The sequence below is a fragment of the Notolepis coatsorum genome, assembly GCF_963971535.1.
Source record: "Notolepis coatsorum genome assembly, chromosome: 20".
Classification (NCBI taxonomy): domain Eukaryota; kingdom Metazoa; phylum Chordata; class Actinopteri; order Aulopiformes; family Paralepididae; genus Notolepis; species Notolepis coatsorum.
In genome coordinates, this window is record NC_140184.1 from 23341780 (window position 1) to 23362081 (window position 20302).

The 20302-nt window shown below is 42.9% G+C and overlaps 1 pseudogene across 1 annotated transcript in view; it reads left to right on the plus strand.

Moving 5' to 3' along the window:
• LOC311246829 (long-chain-fatty-acid--CoA ligase 1-like) overlaps positions 1 to 20302 on the plus strand; it is a 43665-nt pseudogene that overhangs the window by 21513 nt on the left and 1850 nt on the right. Inside the window, exons 2-6 of the transcript in view lie at positions 7573 to 7741; positions 7961 to 8205; positions 12534 to 12621; positions 15053 to 16165; positions 17335 to 17396. The product of the transcript in view is annotated as a long-chain-fatty-acid--CoA ligase 1-like (transcript). The remainder of the gene's footprint in view (positions 1 to 7572; positions 7742 to 7960; positions 8206 to 12533; positions 12622 to 15052; positions 16166 to 17334; positions 17397 to 20302) is intronic.

A 20302-nucleotide genomic window follows, 5' to 3' on the forward strand; every position in this document is an offset into this window, starting at 1 on the left:
CTGGGCACCTGACTGTCACTTTCGATATCCTGGCTTGTTTGGCCGCTTCTTCCCTCTCCTGTTTTTGTAGCCAAGAAATCTGTCATTCTTCTTTCACTATTTAGCTGTCCAGCTAACTTGGTGTGGGTTTGTCCTTTTGAATGGCTCTTGAGGGAAGAGATCCCCATATTGCTGATGTCAAATGACTTGCGGCAAAACTTGCAATAAGCCTTGTGGACATCTCCTGGTACCTCTCTAATTCAGTCCTTGTATTGGGAGTCATATTTCCAATATGACTTGAAACTGCCGCGTGTCATTGTCACTCACTCCTGTAATGCATCACACATTTGAGATTATGAGTCTTATGTAGAAGGGGTAGTATGCCTACTCTTTAGGGGTGTAACGATGCATCGATTAATCAAAATGCATCGATTCTAATTGTGACAATTCAACAGGTGATAAACAGGTACTAAATACTACAATCAACAATATAGATTATACTCAATAGGCTAGATCAGGGGTGCCTAACCTTTTTTGAACCAAGATCTACTTTTTAATTTACCACTTAGCCGAGAGCTACCAGCCAAAATTGTATATTGTAAGCAGTCATTTGAGGCTTTATAAAAGCAGCATAATGAACACAAATCTGTCAGTGCAGAGTCCAACCTCATCTTAAATAACAAACAGCATTGCTTGTTGTAGTTGACAAGGAGAGGCAAAGTTGATTTAAAAAAAAAAAAAAAATTATAATCAAATTTTATTAATCGAGATCTACTTGAAATCAGCCCGCGATCTACCTGTCGATCGCGATCGACTGGTTGGGCACCACTGGGCTAGATTATCACTATAAGCGTACTGGTAAATTGCTTCCTAAGCAGCTGGTAGAATTATGACCTTACTATAAGCCTTAACTATATAAATCTATATAGTATATAGATTAACTATATACATATATAACTAAGCGTCCTCATTATACACATATTTAACACTTACTTGTGATCAGGGACGCGCACACAGACTGAGGGGATCAACTAAGCCCTCTCTAATATATAAATGCTGACTATCAATCAACTGACATGTCTGGGCATGTCTGAGGGGCATCAAGCTGCAGAACAGCACCCCACTGTCTTAAGCATCCAGCTGCAAAACAGGGGAGCATGTCTGCATCAAATTCCAACATCCAATATACCATATAGGATGCCAAGAGCATGCTCTACAACATGGGATCATCCATTTCTATCTACAGTAAAAGCTGCTCACATGTAAAGGGTTTTTATAAACTCATGTTAATTCTGTGCTCAATAGTTAAATTTTATTACAAATCATCCAATAAGATTTTCCAGGACAACTGTTTCTATTTCCATGTAATTGGTCACTTTTGCTCAGTTTCCATGCCTTTCCATACCTGGAAAATGAATCCCATGAATCCCATGTTTTCCATGTTTTCCAGGTCCGTGGGAACCCTGTATTTTCCTTGAAAACGAGGGCTTTTCAAAATGCTATAAAACGAAAATGAACCGATTAAAAAACTATCCGTTTCGACAATGTTGACTGCAAACAAGTCATTGATAAACGACGGGCAGATTAGACACATAGCCATAATTTAAAACATAGATTTTTTTAACGCTAACATTGAAGTGGATGATGGCATTCAAGGGGGTAAAAAGGTAAACAAGGCCGGCACTGATAGTGTTATGAACTTTTAAATTGAGTTCTCCCCTCAGATTATAACCCCCCTCCCTATCAAAGAACAGTTCTTGAATGTTTCCTGGAAGTACATGACCTTTTGCTTTATACATTAATTGTGCCCTTTTAATTTCATTTAACTTGAATGTTTTTGACTTAAAAAAGTATATGTTTGTGTGATCACGATAACCTGCAAAAAAAAAATTGGGTGCATGATAGTATCCACTTTCCTACTCAACTAATTGGTAAAAATATGATTATTTTGTATTGACGGCACAGATTTGCATAGGCTACTTACATAGAAACATGTGATCACTCTAGGGATAGTGTTATTGTGATCTTTGACCCTCGAAACATGGGTCTAGACTAGGGGTGTAACGGTACACAAAATCCACGGTTCGATACGTACCTCGGTTTTGAAGTCACGGTTCGGTATGATATTCGGTACAGTGGGGGGGGCGTGTCTACTTTCCGTAGCTCCATTTCTGCAGACCCCTCTCTGATTGGTTGAGCCCATTTCTGCAGACCCCTCTCTGATTGGCCGAGCACGCGCATGCGCATGAGCCGCGACAAGCGCCTCTAGCCAGGAATCGAAACTCCGTTAAGCTCCAGAGAGAGAGGCTGAAAACCCACAGTTTTTGCCCGACGGATGGGAGCCGAATCCCGGATCCGAGTTTTCTCATGAATACCCCCAAAACATGGAGGTCGCGAACGCAATTTATACGCATGGAAGTATTGATTACGCCATAACGAATCATTAAAAAAATATACCGTTAACTGGAATATGTTGTGTGTGCCTTTACACATATGTTGGATTATGTAATTGGTTTGTCATTAAAAACCAATAATAATCGCTCGCATCGCCGGCTTCGCTGACCAGAGCTCTCTCAGATTCAAAGTTTTAATTGCAGCCTGGAACATACATGTTTCGGAACCAATGTGTAACTAGACAGTTACAATATAACATTTATATTAATTAACCCAGTTAATGCCTTAAGAGAAAGAGTCTGGTGGTCAATGTCGGATTGCTACGGAAATGTCAATGTCGGATTGCTACGGAAATGTTGTGTCTTGGTCAATAGAACAAGTCTCTGTGAACATCAAATGGGCAGGGTTATAATAGAAAAAAGACAGTGTAAACAATATAATTAACTCTGAATATAATAATGAGGAAAAAGAAACAGGATACACAACAAGGTGCATGAGATGAGGTTATATGTAGAACATGGTACAGTTACAGTAAGTGGGGAGTGCGTCATGGTACAGTTACAGTAAGTGGGGAGTGTAAACACTAAACAGTGATTCAACCCCCCTCAATGTACAGTTTCTGACAGCTGGGCTGGGTTGAACTTGTCACGTGAAATAACGTTATGTGAATAAACCGCAAAATAACATAACGTTATTATATAACGTTACAATGTACAGTTTCTGACAGCTGGCTGTGTTGTGAAATGTGCATAACGTTATGAATAAACCGCGAAGTCACGCAAAATAACGTTATACGCGAATCTGGTAGTACATTTCTTTTTATCTTCTTGATATGATAACATTACATCCGCCTTTTGCCGTGTGACGAGCTAAACCAATCGCTCAACCAATCAGAGAGGGGCTTCGCTCAACCAATCAGAGAGGGGTCTGCAGAAATGGGCTCAACCAATCAGAGAGGGGTCTGCAGAAATGGAGCTACGGAAAGTAGACACGCGGGGGGGGGGGGGGGGGGGGATACAAAACAAAAAATTGCTTTTCATTTATCTATTTATTTATTTAACTGTATTAAACAATATAAAACGAATTGGCCATAATTTACTGAGCAAACTAAGGCTTATTGCTTTAACCTACTAATAACACTTAAAGTAAATCTGAAGATTATTATATAGCAGATGCCTTGGATAAGTCGTGGACAACTGTACCGTGTGCTTGTTTATACAGAGCTGGTATGACTTGCTGCTGGCTGAAATATGGACGAGAGGGAACTAGGTAGAGGGGCTCTATTACTTTTAACATGTGCTTAAACCCTGTGTTCTCGACAACAGAGTATGGTTGCAGATCTGCTGCTATAAAAACACCTATGGCGTTTGTTATTGCTTTGGCCCGGTCTGAATTAATAGCGAGATGCTGCTTGAATGCCACGGGGAGCTGGGTTTGCACTAGGGTCTGTTTCTTCAGTGTACCAGTGATATTCACATTCGGGTGATGCCGTTTCAAATGCGTGATAAAGTTTGCAATAAAGTTGAACAATGCCGGCACGTAGCCCCTTTCGTGACTGTGATGCAAGGCTTGCATCAGTCACGAAAGGGGCTAGCCGGCACGTAGCTTTTGTGCGATTCACCGGTCTTTGTCCATTACTGTCGTTAACTGGGAATCCGAAATTATCCCAAACGGGAGACTTAAATGTTGTGGGAGCATCTTCTAGCTCTGGCTTGTCAGTTAGTATTGCACCCGCCATACTAAGGCTAATATGCTATGCTGAATTACAGCTATCGTTCAGTGTAGCTGCGTGGCTGCGTGGGATGAACAAACAACATCCGGTTAGTTGTGCATATTTGGGACGGGGGGATTTAAGTTCCGCAAAAAAAGGTTCCGTACCGTTGCAATTGTTCGGTGAACAGCGCGTACTGTACCGGAGGACCACATTGAGGCGGTACAGTACGTATTCGCGTACCGTTACACCCCTAGTCTAGACACCTCATTTGTTCAGGTGTACCTACTCGGCTCGGTAGTACCCCCCATAGATTAGATAGATATAAAGACGGTACCCCCCCCCCCCGTCAGTGTAGCTGGGGCACCGTGACGTCATCTTCAACGCGACACACAGAGGATTTCGACGCTAGCTATCAAGCTACTGTATGAATCCAGTGCCTTATTAGCTCAATTACGCTAGCTGCAATGCTAACCGTTAGAACACGAGGCTACTACCAGTTCATCCAGCGCCTCCATATTACATTGACGTTTCTGAATAAAACATGTAGGGCTAACGTTTAAACTCACGAAGCTCTCTCCACTTCTCTCACTCTCGTATCCCCGGCTGTCTCCTCAAAACAAACCTGTGGTGCCGCCTAACCTGTGGTGCCGCCTCTCCGTCTCTGGGTGTGTGTGCACGTGTGCATGTATGTGCGTGTAAAGGGCTCCGCACACGGCAGGCGATTATAGCCAGGCGACCGACTTTTTTTGCGAGCCGACCGACAGAATCCATAAATGTGCGAATTGGCTATAATAAGGTAATTTATAAGCCTGCTATTCTATATTCTATAATAATATTTCAAATTGCATTGGTCCGGATAATAGACACAATATTTCTGACACTGGCAATACATTCACTGAGGTCCATAGATGTCCCTAGAAGAATATGCAAATGAACTTAGGGGGGTAGAAGTAGAGCAATATTCCATTTACTTAGGTATGTATTTTAGGCAGATTTTCAGAAAATAGGGCTCTGGGATTAAGAGGTTAAACAGATTTTTTTATAATCGCGTCCTTAATTTGCATATAAAATATAAATGGGACACTCTGACAACCTTTTAACATAGCCTATCATTTTGTTCACCTTTTTTCCAATCTAGAAAGTCTGGTTAGAAGTATATTTCAGGGAGGTGCATGATACCTCCCCTCTTCCTACTAGACTAGTATGATCCCCCTATTTTCCACTTAATCGTGGAACCAGACAGGGGTGCCCATTGTCCCCTCTCCTGTTCGCGATTTCTATAGAATAGTTGCGAACGGAGGACAGGATCAGGGGAATTCATAGGGCTGGCCTAGAACACAAATTATCCCTCTATGCTGACAACCTGTTACTTTATGTGTCTGACCCCTTGGAATCGCTTCCCCATGCTCTTACCATTTTCAGAGATTTCGGCTGTATCTCTGGATATAAATTGAATATGCACAAAAGCAAGTTGTTAGCCGTTAACCCATTCTCCGCCAATCACGTGTTAAGGCGGGTTTCTCCGCCATGCGTTGTCTGCCAATCACGCCGTAACGCGTGTTTGAGATCAATATTTCATATTTTCGTCATGGTATTCATATTTCACCCACGGAGTCTTGGGTGATGCTGTCTGAGCCATCACAACTCTGCAACGCTTCAATACCGCCACCTCGTGGCCGATCGACGAGTTGCCAAACCGGAAGTGCCCATTGTAGCTCGGTCCGTCCCCTATTTTCGTCCGGCCACTCGTTTATCGTCCCGGGGCTCAATACAGACACTGTCGATATGGATCTTTGCCATAACTCAATAATCAACATGATTTGGACGTGTATTAGTAATATACAAACCGGAAATGGATTGCATCGATCAACAAACTGCTCTGATCAATATATCACCCATACTACATAAATCATTTAACGTCGGTCATTGAATTATAAACGACCCCCCCCCCCCCCCCCCCCTCCGTTCACCCGCAGATGATCAGTCATGACGTTTAGGACCATGTACAGTTGACATTTTTTTATATAACGTTGATCGGTATCAAACTGCATTTGATAATCTAATATATGTATTTATGCCTATATCTCATGTTCTATGAAATACTGCAGAAAACGATAAAAACATATTTATACTCTAGACGGTATTTTAGTATGAATGTGTGAATGAAAAAGTAAAACGTTCGCCATAGTAATGTCAATTTAGCAATACAATTAAAAAAGTTATAGCCCTGCAAAGAAGGTGAACATCTCCATAGACAAATAGCGCTGGCAGAGGATGATTTAGGATGATCAAAGTGGTGGCAGAGGGGGGCAGGTGGCGCACAGAGATTACGTTCGTCACCAACACCGGGAGACACTAGGATTCGCCTGTTCGAATCCAGCTCCCGGCGTTGCTATCAGCTTGGCTGGCCTCTCACACTGATACAATTGGCTGTATCAGGGGGTGGGAAAGCTGAAGGGTGGGTCCTGGGCGTTGTGGACAGCGACCCCTACAGTTCGGTCGGGGCGCCTGCTCAGCGAGGGTTGGAACTGAGGAGAGATAGTGTGGCCTCCCACACGCTACACTCTCCCCGGTGAGAACCTGCGCGGCCAGGTTGGCCTGCCCCAGGCTGCACATGCGTCGGAGGAAAGCATGTGACAGTCTCCGGTCTCCCGGACCAACAGTAGGGGAAAGTACGCAACAACCAGGAAGGGTGGGATGGGAGAAAAATCGGGAAAAAGGAGGGGAAGAAAGATAATAAAAAAATAAAAAAAAAGTGGTGGCAGAGAATGGGTTAACGGTAAAGCTAAGGAGATCTCATTTGAGGCATTTCAATTTAAGCTAGTAGCGGATCATCTGACTTATCTGGGCATCAAGGTTACTCGCTTATCTATACGAGAATAATTTCACACCACTCCTGGAGTGTAGTAAATCAGACCTTCAAAGATGGGACAGGCTTCCTTTATCAGTAATTGGTCGTGTTAACGTTGTTAAAATGAATGTCCTGCCCAAATATCTTTCAGTATGTCCCAGTTTATTTACAGAGAAAATTCTTTGATACATTAGATAAACAGATCTCTGCATTAATTTGGGATGGCAAACTTCCAAGGATTAGGAAGCAATTTCTACAAGAGACAAAATGGTCAGGGGGGCTGGCTTTGCCAAATTTTAAATGTTATTATTGGGCAGCAAACACACATAATATGCTTATGGATCTGTCGACTGAGACTCCAGCATGGTTGCATATTGAGTCCTCCCATTGCGGAAAAACCTCATTGCAAGCTTTGATTAGTTCAGCCCTTCCATTGAAATTAGACGCTTACCCATATAACCCGATGCATCACTCTCTTAGAATCTGGATACAAGTATATTGGAATCTTTGCTCAGAACAGGCCAGAGTGAACCATTTCAGAGCTGGCCTCTTACACATACTCCCTCATTGCGGTTCCACTGTATGACACACTAGGCAAAGAGGCCATCGACTACATTATTGACAAAGCTGGCAGGTGATCTGCGACGTAGCAGACAAAGCCACGTTGATCCTGGACTGTCTCAGCGGTAAAGAGAGCACAGTGAAGACCATCGTCCTCATGGAGGCCTTTGACACCGAGCTGGTGGACAGGGGGCAGAAGAGCGGCATCGAGATCCTGAGCTTGGATGAACTGGAGGCTATTGGTAAAGTCAATCATCAGACACCGATGCCCCCTACACCAGAGGACCTTGCTCTCATCTGTTTTACCAGTGGAACCACAGGAATCCCGAAAGGTGCAGTGCTTACTCATGGAAATGTGATCGCCAACACTTCATTAGACCTTAGGCCAACCTTCATTAGAATGACAGAGGTCCACTGCATGCTGAACCTCCATGACATTCACATGTCCTATCTCCCCCTAGCACACATGTTTGAGAGGATCATGCAGATCGTCATCCTGATTCAGGGCGCTCAAATCGGCTACTTCCAGGGTGACATGCCTCTGTTGATGGATGACCTGAAGACTCTGCAGCCCACAGTCTTCCCTGTTGTCCCACGGCTTCTCAATCGCATGTTCGATAAGATCTTTGGTCAGGCCATGCCGCTGAAGAGGTGGCTCTTAGACTTTGCTTCTCGAAAGAAGCTGGCGGAGCTTGAGAGCGGTGTGGTCAGAAAGGACAGCTTGTGGGACAAACTCGTCTTCAAAAAAGTACAGTCTAGTCTGGGTGGCTGTGTGAGGCTCATGGCCACAGGAGCTGCACCAGTTTCACCGACCGTCCTGACGTTCCTGCGGGCTGTCATCTCGGGCACCAATCCCCTGTAATCATATGTTCCCACCGTCCCTATTGGACTCTGCCTTTAAGATCTGGAGCGATAAGGGTATATCTAGTTTTAACCGTTTCGGGGCCAACCACGGATAAATCCGTGTTTCAAATCCAACGGTTGAGGACCAACAACGGCAAGGTTGTTTTGGCTTTTATTCCATTGTAATAACCTACTCAATGTCACCGAGCTGCACTGCAGATCTACAGTACCCTCCTCTTCGAATTCTGAAAAGTGCATTACCGGCCAGATCCTCTTAGGGGCGCTGTCTCGATAATGCAGTGTGCCCTGTGGCAGAACGGTGCACTATTTATTTTTTTACTTTCAATGTAGTTTCCAGTCAGCTGGATGTGCAGCCTAGTAGCTTGGAATACATTTTGCGACGCCGAATTCACTATGCAGTAAAGGAATATATCATCAGCCAATGGACATTATGGATCTACCAGATGGCGATCGATAACTGGGAAATGCTTTGGGGGATCCAACCGGCCCACGGTAAGATCTTGTTCACGTAAATTACATGCTGATCAGGGCTTGTTATGATAGCCATCCACCCGATCAGTGAATGAGGCTAACACGGTTATTGGTAATCGATAATCAGAAACGACGTCCTCCGCCCCTTTCATGCATTCATGGTGGACCATCATACCGATCATATGCAGTTTGAGTTTTAACTGTAGCTTCTGTATATCCAAAATGCCATTGGATTTAACGTTAGTAGCTATTAGCCCTGTATCTCGCGTTCCAGGAAATATCCCAGCCGAAATCCCTTATAACGCTTATATTTAAGACGCTATAAAATGAGAACGTATTGATGAAAAAATTATTTCTTTAAGCCATTTTGAAGGGACGGTTTATGGCCGAATGGACAGATAGCAATACTATAAAGTATAGATTTAGCTCTACAAACAGCCCCACGGACTATACAAGTCTGTTTAGAAATGCTGGCCGTCTACAGTGATTTTAGACGGATCCAAATGGCCATGAATGTGTTAATGATCTGTATATTGACAAGGTTTTTGCCTCTTTTACTCAGCTGACTCAAAAACATGACATCCCTCGGACTCATTCATTCCGCTATATGCAAATTAGTGACTTTGTACGCAACAGATGTCCTCAATTTCCAAATATGCCTGAAAAAAACTACTTTAGATGAATTTCTAGATGTTAATGTATACAGAAGGGGAGCGATTGGACTATTGTATGATATGTTGTCGACCCTGCATTCCCCGTCTCTCACTATTATTAGATCTCATTGGGAGGATGATCTGTCTGTGGAATTTTCGGATGAACAATGGCAATCTATTCTCCGGAATGTTCACTCTTCTTCGATATGTGCCAGACATGGGCTCCTACAGTTTAACCTCTTCCGCCCATGCGATCCTGGGGCGGACCGCAAATGACATCACGTCATAAATCAAGCTCTACAGACTGTCTGACAAAATGATCGTTTAATTTTTCAAACGTATTCAAGTATAAACATCATAACCATGTCACAACAGCAGTTATAATGTATATTATCATCAATACGTTAGTTTACCAATAGGTTAAAGTGTTATTAGATAGATTTGAGTTTTTCTGTTGTTGTGATCGCGAAAGTCCGGCATTTTGAAAAATGTACGTCGGTAATTGTAGTTTTTTTGACGCCATTTTTTTTCTCTACTTTTTCTCCTCTTTTTTCTGTATTTTTCTACCATCCCAATTTAGTCGTTATGCCAATTCTCCCCTCCCTTTCCTGGTCGTTGCACACATTTGCCCCCCACTTGCCGGTCTAGGGAGGGTTGAAGACTATCACATGTCTCCTCCGATACATGCGGAGCCAGCCAGCCGCTTCTTTTCACCTGACAGCGAGGAACTCATTGGGGGAGCGTAACGTGTGGGAGTAGGGCTGGGAGACAGGGGTGCCCAACCTTTTTTTAACCAAGATCTACTTTTTTATTTGCCACCTAGCCGAGAGCTACCAGCCCAAATTTGTCCTACTCGCGGCTAGTATTAGTATATATATATATATATATATATATATATATATATATATATATATATATATATATATAGTAGTATATATGATGAATTGAAAATGGGGGACCCTGATGTAAACAAGACAAAAGTCTTTCTCTGGTCTGCATCCCCTTAACACTTTGATTGCCTAAGGCTAAATTCATGATATACCATCCGTTGCCAGCTCTATTTAACATGGAGAAGTTCCCCTTCTTTGCAGGGCTATAACTTTTTAAATTCTATTGCTAGATTGCCATTATTAGGGCCCATTCAAGGTCCTATATGTATTGTTCATGGTGTAGCAACGTTAAACTTTTTCATTCACATATTCATACTAAAATATGGTATAAGTATGTTTTCATCTCTTTCTGCAGCTTTCTCCAGAACGTGATTTATAGCCCCAAATGCATTATATTGATGATGAAATAGTTTGATAGCAATCGGCGCGATATAAAAAATTCTAACTGGACGGACTTCTGGAAGTTACTACACGTCATCTGATGTTGACCGGATGGGCGAGGGGGCGTTTATAATTCCGTGGGCAGCGTTATACCATTCATCTAATGTGGGTCATATGTTCATCAGATCAGTTAGTATCGAACACGGTAATATTACACGCTAAAACTCACCCCAGTCTCCTCGGGCCGTTGGCCGATCAGCGTGGGGTAGACAGTTTTCCATTATGGGATGTCGAAATACCCGGTCCATTTCCAGGTTGTATAATAGTATATACGTCCAAATCATGTTGTTTATCGAGTTATTGGCAACGGATCGCTATGTATTGTGTCGAGATCGAGTCCCGGGACCTATAGCGAGTGCCCGGAAGTAATATGGGTGATCACCACTTCATCCACATGACTTCCTGTTTGGCGCTTCTGCCGATCGGCCACCAGATGGCGCTCTTGAACCGCTAGAGGATTGAGAGGAGCTCAGAACTGTGTGTGAAGGCTGCAGAGGGGAAATATGATTCCAATCACAGATTTTTGAAATATTGATATTAAAGACGAGTTAGGGCGTCCTCGGCAACTTTAGCATGGCTAGGAAAGACGCCTAAACACGTTTTCGGCACTTAAAAGTGTTAACAATTGTATGTATTGAGCTGTACTGTACCCATTCTGCAATCTGTTAATAAAGTTTTCAATCAATCAATCAGTAGTAATAGTATTACCCATTCAATATGCACATGACAGAAAATATTATATGGCATATAATATTTTCTGTCATGTGCATATTGAATGGGTATATAATATAATATGCTATTTTATATATCATTGTAACAGTGTAGTGTAGGAATTACAAGAATGACAAGACTGTAACTGTAACTTCTCACGTTTATTTCACACTCTGCATACACACTGACAACACACACACTCAGTTCAATGGGCATGAGAAAACATATGTTTACATTGCCAAAGCAAAAGTGGAACAATACTATCAAAACAAAAATATATGTACAATTAAAAGGGAATAGGAATGATGTGTAAACAGAGCTGTCACATTGCAAAATGGAATACAATCAAAAAACAATTCCACAAAAAGGTCTGTCAACAGTCACTGATAGTTCTCCTTTATCTGTTTTTTTTTTATTAAATGTCTCTACCTTAGTGAGAACGCTGGCACTGGGAAGAGGAAGCTAGTTTTTCAAAGTCTGGGTTGTAGGAGCTTGTTGCAAGCCTCAGACAGTCCACAAGATGGTCATCTGTCAATGTGGTTCTGTACTTGGACTTGATCTTCATGTGAGAGAAAGCGGCAGCCACAGTCAATGCCTCTTTTACACAGTCACCGTCTTTGAAGGATTTTTTTCTTTTTAGCGAGAATGTGACTGACACGATAAGATGCAATTGTTGCAGCTTTTGCCTTGGTGTTGGGCTTCGTAAAAGTGGACTGTTGTCCCACTAGTGAAGACTTCATCTGCTGGAGTTCTGTTCTTCGTAAGACTGTTTTTGGAGGGAAATCCGTGCAGTGTTTCTTGTGCATCGTTGTATAATGCCGCTCCAAATTACCCTTTTTCGGCACAGCCGATTTGTTTGCAAATGAGACGGACTGATTTTGCGTTGAAATAAACAAAAAAGTAAGCTTCCTCCCACTTCATGGAAATTATATGTTTTTGGTCTTTTGGCTGCTACGGTTCTGCTTGTGGCACTGACGCTGGTGCTATCCGGTATCTCGTCGGAGGCGGCGTTGGAGCTGCTCCCTGGTGGCGGCGGCTCGTCGGAGGCGGCGTTGGAGCTGCTCCCTGGCGGCGGCGGCAGCTCGTCGGAGGGTCCTGGCTGGCGGCAGTGAGGTCTTGCTGGCGTTGTTGAAAAGTAGCGTCCTCTGAATGAACCTCTTTTTTGCTGGTGGTGTTCCATTCATCTTGCAGTTTCGAGTGACTCAAGGCTGGTCTCAGAGCCACGTTTATACTGTACCTGTCAGGTGATGGGCCCGACCCCCACTCATGCCAATCAATGAAAACAAAGGCACCAATTTGCATCCCTATGGATGAAGCTCGCTGTCCGGAATGTACGGAATGTAGACGGTATCGATTGGCTCAGGCTGCCTGACTGCCTGTTATACACAGGACTGCTCAAACGTTTTTTGTCCTCCCCTCCAAATCAAATCAAATTAAATGATTTTCCAAAATAATCTCGCGGTCTACTTGAAACCAGCGTGCGATCTACCGGTCACTGGCTTAGACTTATGATTTTTATTATCAGCAATGTTATAACATCCTACCGGTAAACGAAACACTGTAAAGGTGTGTGTGCATCATCATCATAATGTATATATATTTACTTTTTAATTGCATGAAACATTATGAAGTATTCCCTTATGCCGCTTTTCCACGGTCTGCACGGTCATGGACGCCTAGTTAGAGTTGAAAGTGGGGGTGCAAGTTTTTTTTATTCTTTTTTTTTTTACCTTTTTTTATTTTTTATTTTGCAAGGGGTGGTTTGGAGGGCACGACCCCCTCCACGGCAGATTTTTTTTTACATTTAATGAACACCTGTATGTGCAATTTCCTGCAATATAGAGCCTTCAATCTTGACCAAAATAAAGCTGCTCTTTTCACTATAAAACTCAGTTTATATTGCAGTATGATAGCTATAATAATAATAACTTCACTGCAAGGGCTCTTTTAGCTAACGCTAGCTAGGCACGTATGATAGCCAATTATAATAATAATAATAACTTTCCCATCCTCCCAAAGCCCCTCCGGCCCCGTTCACATCCGCAGCGGCAGTACCAACAACAACAATTAATTGACGCTATCAATAGCCCCAGTGAGCGCGGCGGCAGTACGGCTCAATACACACAATTGTTAAGGGGATGCAGACCAGAGAAAGACGTTTGTCTTGTTTACATCAGGGTCCATACTAGCCCCTTTCGTGACTGTGCTGCACCGAGTGAATCCACAGTCACTTGCTCCTCAATGGGAAACCAACCTAGATTTACCCTGAAGGACTGGTTCTGGCCGAACCGTTCGTTATACAAGTATCACAGAGACATTACAAAGGTGCTCACAGTTGCACGAGGGGTTCGGACAGAGATACGGGATGGTTTGAAAGCTCGGCGTTGCTAATAAATATTTTTAATATTTTTTTATAAACTGCTCAAAGCGGCATTATTTCCGCCGTTGGGTGATCACAGCGCCTGCGCACCATCCCGTATCTCTGTCCGAGAAATATTCAGTTTCAATCTGTTTGCGCATTTAGTATACAGTCAGAGTGTTCGACTTACGTGATGATTTGCTCCATTTTGATGTAAACGCCGAAGAATAATCCTCACAATGTTATCCAATATCCAGCCTGAATTTTTCAATGGCATTCGAAAAAGCCGCCTCCCCCAACATGTCGTATACGTCATGCCGACGAACCGTGGGCACTGGATCAAACCATTAAAGTGGGGGGTCACACAATCTTTGGAAACTTAAAAACTTGCTATTAAGTGTCATTGCGTATTATTAATTTGATAAATTACGTAGTTATGGTTAGATTTATATATGGGGGGGGGGGGGTATATCATATTTTTCATATGATCAAAAAGTGGGGGAGCAAAACCAGACGTTTGCCCCCCCCCATGTTCAATAGTCGTAGAGCAGATGCTTCGAGTGCTCTATTGCGCAGGCGTCTATGTGCACGGTACCTACTCTGCTCGGTAGTACCCCCCATAGATTAGATAGATATAAAGACGGTACAGCTAGTAAAGCTAGTAGCGGATCATCTGACTTATCTGGGCATCAAGGTTACTTGCTTATCTATACGAGAATAATTTCACACCACTCCTGGAGCGTAGTAAATCAGACCTTCAAAGATGGGACAGGCTTCCTTTATCTGTAATTGGTCGTGTTAACGTTGTTAAAATGAATGTCCTGCCCAAATATCTTTCAGTGTGTCCCAGTTTATTTACCGAGAAAATTCTTTGACACATTAGATAAACAGATCTCTGCATTAATTTGGGATGGCAAACTTCCAAGGATTAGGAAACAATTTCTACAAGAGACAAAATGGTCAGGGGGGCTGGCTTTGCCAAATTTTCAATTGTATTATTGGGCAGCAAACACACATAATATGCTTTACTGGATGGGGGATCTGTCGACTGAGACATGGTTGCATATCGAGTCCTCCCATTGCGGAAAAACCTCATTGCAAGCTTTGATTAGTTCAGTTGAAATTAGACGCTTACCCATATAACCCGATGCATCACTCTCTTAGAATCTGGATACAAGTATATTGGAATATTTGCTCAGAACAGGCCAGAGTGGACCATTTCAGAGCTGGCTTCTTACACATACTCCCTCGTTGCGGTTCCACTGTATGATACACTAGGCAAAGAGGCCATCGACTACATTATTGACAAAGCTGGCAGGTGATCTGCGACGTAGCAGACAAAGCCACGTTGATCCTGGACTGTCTCAGCGGTAAAGAGAGCACAGTGAAGACCATCGTCCTCATGGAGGCCTTTGACACCGAGCTGGTGGACAGGGGGCAGAAGAGCGGCATCGAGATCCTGAGCTTGGATGAACTGGAGGCTATTGGTAAAGTCAATCATCAGACACCGATGCCCCCTACACCAGAGGACCTTGCTCTCATCTGTTTTACCAGTGGAACCACAGGAACCCTGAAAGGTGCAGTGCTTACTCATGGAAATCGCCAACTCATCGCCAACACTGCCGCCTTCATTAGAATGACAGAGGTCCACTGCATGCTGAACCTCCATGACATTCACATGTCCTATCTCCCCCTAGCACACATGTTTGAGAGGATCATGCAGATCGCCATCCTGATTCAGGGCGCTCGAATCGGCTACTTCCAGGGTGACATGCCTCTTGTTGATGGATGACCTGAAGACTCTGCAGCCCACAGTCTTCCCTGTTGTCCCACGGCTTCTCAATCGCATGTTCGATAAGATCTTTGGTCAGGCCACGCCGCTGAAGAGGTGGCTCTTAGACTTTGCTTCTCGAAGGAAGCTGGCGGAGCTTGAGAGCGGTGTGGTCAGAAAGGACAGCTTGTGGGACAAACTCGTCTTCAAAAAAGTACAGTCTAGTCTGGGTGGCCGCGTGAGGCTCATGGCCACAGGAGCTGCACCAGTTTCACCGACCGTCCTGATGTTCCTGCGGGCTGCGCTGGGCTGCCAGTTTTACGAGGGCTATGGTCAAACTGAATGCACAGCCGGGTGCTCCATGTCAATGCCTGGAGACTGGACAGCAGGTCACGTTGGGGCCCCGTTGCCCTGCAATCACGTCAAGCTGGTGGACGTGGCTGAGATGAACTACCTGGCAGCCGACGGGGAGGGAGAGGTGTGTTAAAGGACCAAACGTATTCCAGGTAGGGCTGGGCGATAAAACGATAACTATCGCGATAAATTATTTCCTCGAAATAAACATGAAACGTGGTCGCAAAGTTTCGATATATAAATCGATTTTCCAAGCTTGGATATGAACACACGCACTAACAACCAATCAGTGAAGGAGATGGCGACAGTGAAGGAGACCCGCGGTGCACCTCTGGGTAGTAAACAAGGCTGGCTAGGATCATTAGCTTGCACGCCGCTATTTTATAGTTTACTTGCCGAGTGGGTGTGTGGCGTGAATTCTGAGGCCACGGTTAGAGTAGTGTGGGGTGGACGTTGTTGCAATGTATTGGGGCAGAACGGAGTATTTTAGGGTGATAGTTAGTACATTGTCATGGGATACACCGCTTGCTCTGGCTAACTGTTAGTTACATTCTTATAATGATCCAGTGGCGGTAGGTTGCCCCCTGGTGGAATATAATAATCTATGCACTGGTGCGTAGAAAAACGTGCGCGGACTGATGACGACATCAACTCGAGACATTCGCAGCAGCAAAACAAGTCTATTAATAGCCCGTCCATCGGGCATAAGAAGTTAATTAAACTTGACGATTGAAATTATATCTACGATACATTTTTTTTTTTATCCACTTTTTCTCCCATTTTCTATATTTTCTCCCATCCCAATTTCGTATCATCCAATTCAACCCTCCCCTGTCACGAACGCTGTTTCTTGCCTCCCACAAGCCGGCTGCAATGTGGACTAAGTCATACATAGCACAAGTCCCCTCCGGTACTTGAGGTAACAGCAGTCGCATCTTTTCACCTGCGCAGCTCGATCTCTCAGTGGCGAGGAGTAACGCGTGGGAGGCTCACGCTGCCCCCGACACCTCCTGATTCTACTGCGCAGGCGCACCAACCGACCTGTACGAGTCGCTGTCCACAACGCCCGATCCCCACCCATCAGTTTCCCACCCCCTAATACGGCCAATGTGTATTAGTATGAACGACCAGCTAAACTGAAAGCAATGTGGAGCGCTGGGCTCAAACAGGCGAGCCCAGCGTCTCCGCATTCGTGGCGAGCGCCTTGCCCACTACGCCACGTAGCTGCCGATCGACGATAATTATCGATATAGTTATATGATTTTTTTTTGAATTTTATCGCGATAACGTTTTTGGCCATATCGCCCAGCCCCAGTTCCAGGGATACCTGAAAGACGCACAGAAAACGTCTACAATCAATGTCATCTCGGGCACCAATCCCCTGTAATCATATGTTCCCACCGTCCCTATTGGACTCTGCCTTTAAGATCTGGAGCGATAAGGGTATATCTAGTTTTAATGATCTGTATATTGACAAGGTTTTTGCCTCTTTTACTCAGCTGACTCAAAAACATGACATCCCTCTGACTCATTTATTCCGCTATATGCAAATTAGTGACTTTGTACGCAATTTCCAAATATGCCTGAAAAAAACTACTTTAGATGAATTTCTAGATGTTAATGTATACAGAAGGGGAGCGATTGGACTATTATTGTATGATATGTTGTCGACCCTGCATTCCCTGTCTCTCTATTATTAGATCTCATTGGGAGGATGATCTGTCTGTGGAATTTTCTGATGAACAATGGCAATCTATTCTCCGAAATGTTCACTCTTCCTCGATATGTGCCAGACATGGGCTCCTACAGTTTAACCTCTTCCGCCCATGCGATCCTGGGGTGGACCGCAAATGACATCACGTCATAAATCAAGCTCTACAGACTGTCTGACAAAATTATCGTTTAATTTTTCAAATGTATTCAAGTATAAACATCATAACCATGTCACAACAGCAGTTATAATGTATATTATCATCAATACGTTAGTTTACCAATAGGTTAAAGTGTTATTAGATAGATTTTAGTTTTAGTTTTTCTGTTGTGATCGCAAAAGTCCGGCATTTTGACAAATTGACGGTCGGTAATTGTAGTTTTTTTTTGACACCATTTATTTATTTTTGTCTACTTTTTCTCCTATTTTTCTGTATTTTTCTCCCATCCCAATTTAGTCATTATGCCAATTCCCCCCTCCCTTCCTGATCGTTGCACACATTTGCCCCCCACTTGCCGATTTAGGGAGGGTTGAAGACTATCACATGTCTCCTCCGATACATGCGGAGTCAGCCAGCCACTTCTTTTCACCTGACAGCGAGGAACTCATTGGGGGAGCGTAACATGTGGGAGTAGGGCTGGGTGATATGGCCTCTAAAATGATATCACAATATGTTTTGGCTATGTCACGATACACGATGTACATCACGATATTTTGACATTTCCTCTAAAGCCCTTAAAAATGCTTGATGTTAGGGACCAATTTTAAACATTGCTTCTGCTGGTACAATTGATATGCAATGTTATAGAACAGACTCTAAGAAGCACAACACACTTTGTTTCGTGAAGATAGGCCCTACCATTGCAGAGATACAACACTGTTTGTGAACCAAGACGGGGTCAAAAAGGTCGCGCACCTCACTGCATATGTTAATGAGACACCTGTGTTCAGGAATGGCACCAAATGCACCTTTTTTACCACTACTTTCCTTAATAGCTTAATATAGGTTGGTCACATTGTAATGACATTTTCAGGGATGATAGAGACTATAATGCTTGACATAATTTTTTTTTATCTGAAAAGATTATGCTAATCCAATGAATAATATGCAAATGTATGTGTAATTTATCATGATTAAAAACTCTTTTAACCGCTCCATTTACACCAATCACTTAACATTGTTATAAGTAACATTGCTCCCTTTGTGCTGAACATGATTTGTAGTAATATGTGATGAATTCATAAATAATTGTGATTTTAATCCATACATATTATGAAAATGATTTATATAATAGGCGAAACATAGTATTGTGAACTATGTGAACTGAGTTATGATAAGCCCATTTATTTTCATGTAACTATTTTATATAAATCTATATATATAATATACATATATAAATATACATATATATTGGGGATGTCCGATATTATCGGCCGATAATAATAAAAAATTATAAAAAATAAAATTTTTAAAAAATAAATCTTTACATTTATTTAACCTTTATTTACCCAGGTAAGCAAGTAAGAACAAATTCTTATTTTATTTATTGTGAAAAGTATGCATAATGTTGTGTTTTGGGGGGGGGGGACCCTGCATGTATCGGTTGATATCGGTATCGGAAATTAAGAGTTGGACAATATCGGTATATCGGTAAAAAAGCCAATATCGAACATCCCTAATATATATATAAATAATATACATATTACGTTACCATTGACAATTAGCAGGCTCGATGTCGGGTCAATGTAACATAATAAGGAGACGGTAGCCAAAGTAATCAACAAAGAATATTTAATTAATAATTACCATGGTTTTGAACAGCCCTTTGTTTGAAATGTTATGACTAAACCAGTCAAATGACAAATTTGATTCCAGACAGTCAAAATAAAATAGTCAAAGCAGTTTACTGTTGAGTAAATAATAATATGATTACAAATTCATAACACATAGAATGCATTTCATATTAATAATAAAACCAAGTTACTTAGAAATAATGAATGAGCTCCAAACTTAATTCATCATCTCATCTCTCATTTTTTTTTTTTTTTTAACCTTTATTTTTTAGCGTTTATCGCTTTCCTGGTCAAGCATGACCGACAGTTGCAGGGTGAAACGGGAGAGAGAGCAGGGGGAGACATTCGGCAAATGACGGCGGGTCCGGGAATCGAACTCGGAGTCAACCAGATCCGTGACGCAGCACGGAGTCCCGCGCGAGCGCGGTAACATGGTGTGCTACTGGAGCACCCATCTCTCATTTTTCAATTGTAAGGTCTCCAATTTGCAAGTCTTGTAGCAGTGGGAATTCCCATTCATCACCAACATCGTATTTTATTTTGTATAGTGTGTTCAGGGGGTTTGCTCTTTTTTTTGGTAATCTGGAGCACAGTCCCAGCGTACCACACTGGGGCTGAATCCTTTTCTTCGCAGCAGTTGTGTTGCACCCTCTGTCCCACCAACTTCTCAGGTTGCTTTAGGTAGTCAGTGATATTATCTTTCTGTGTTTCCTTCTGTCTTTTCTTCCTTGCTGCACTCAGTTTCTCTGCCAACTTCCTTTTCTCTTCAACAAGTCTTGCCATG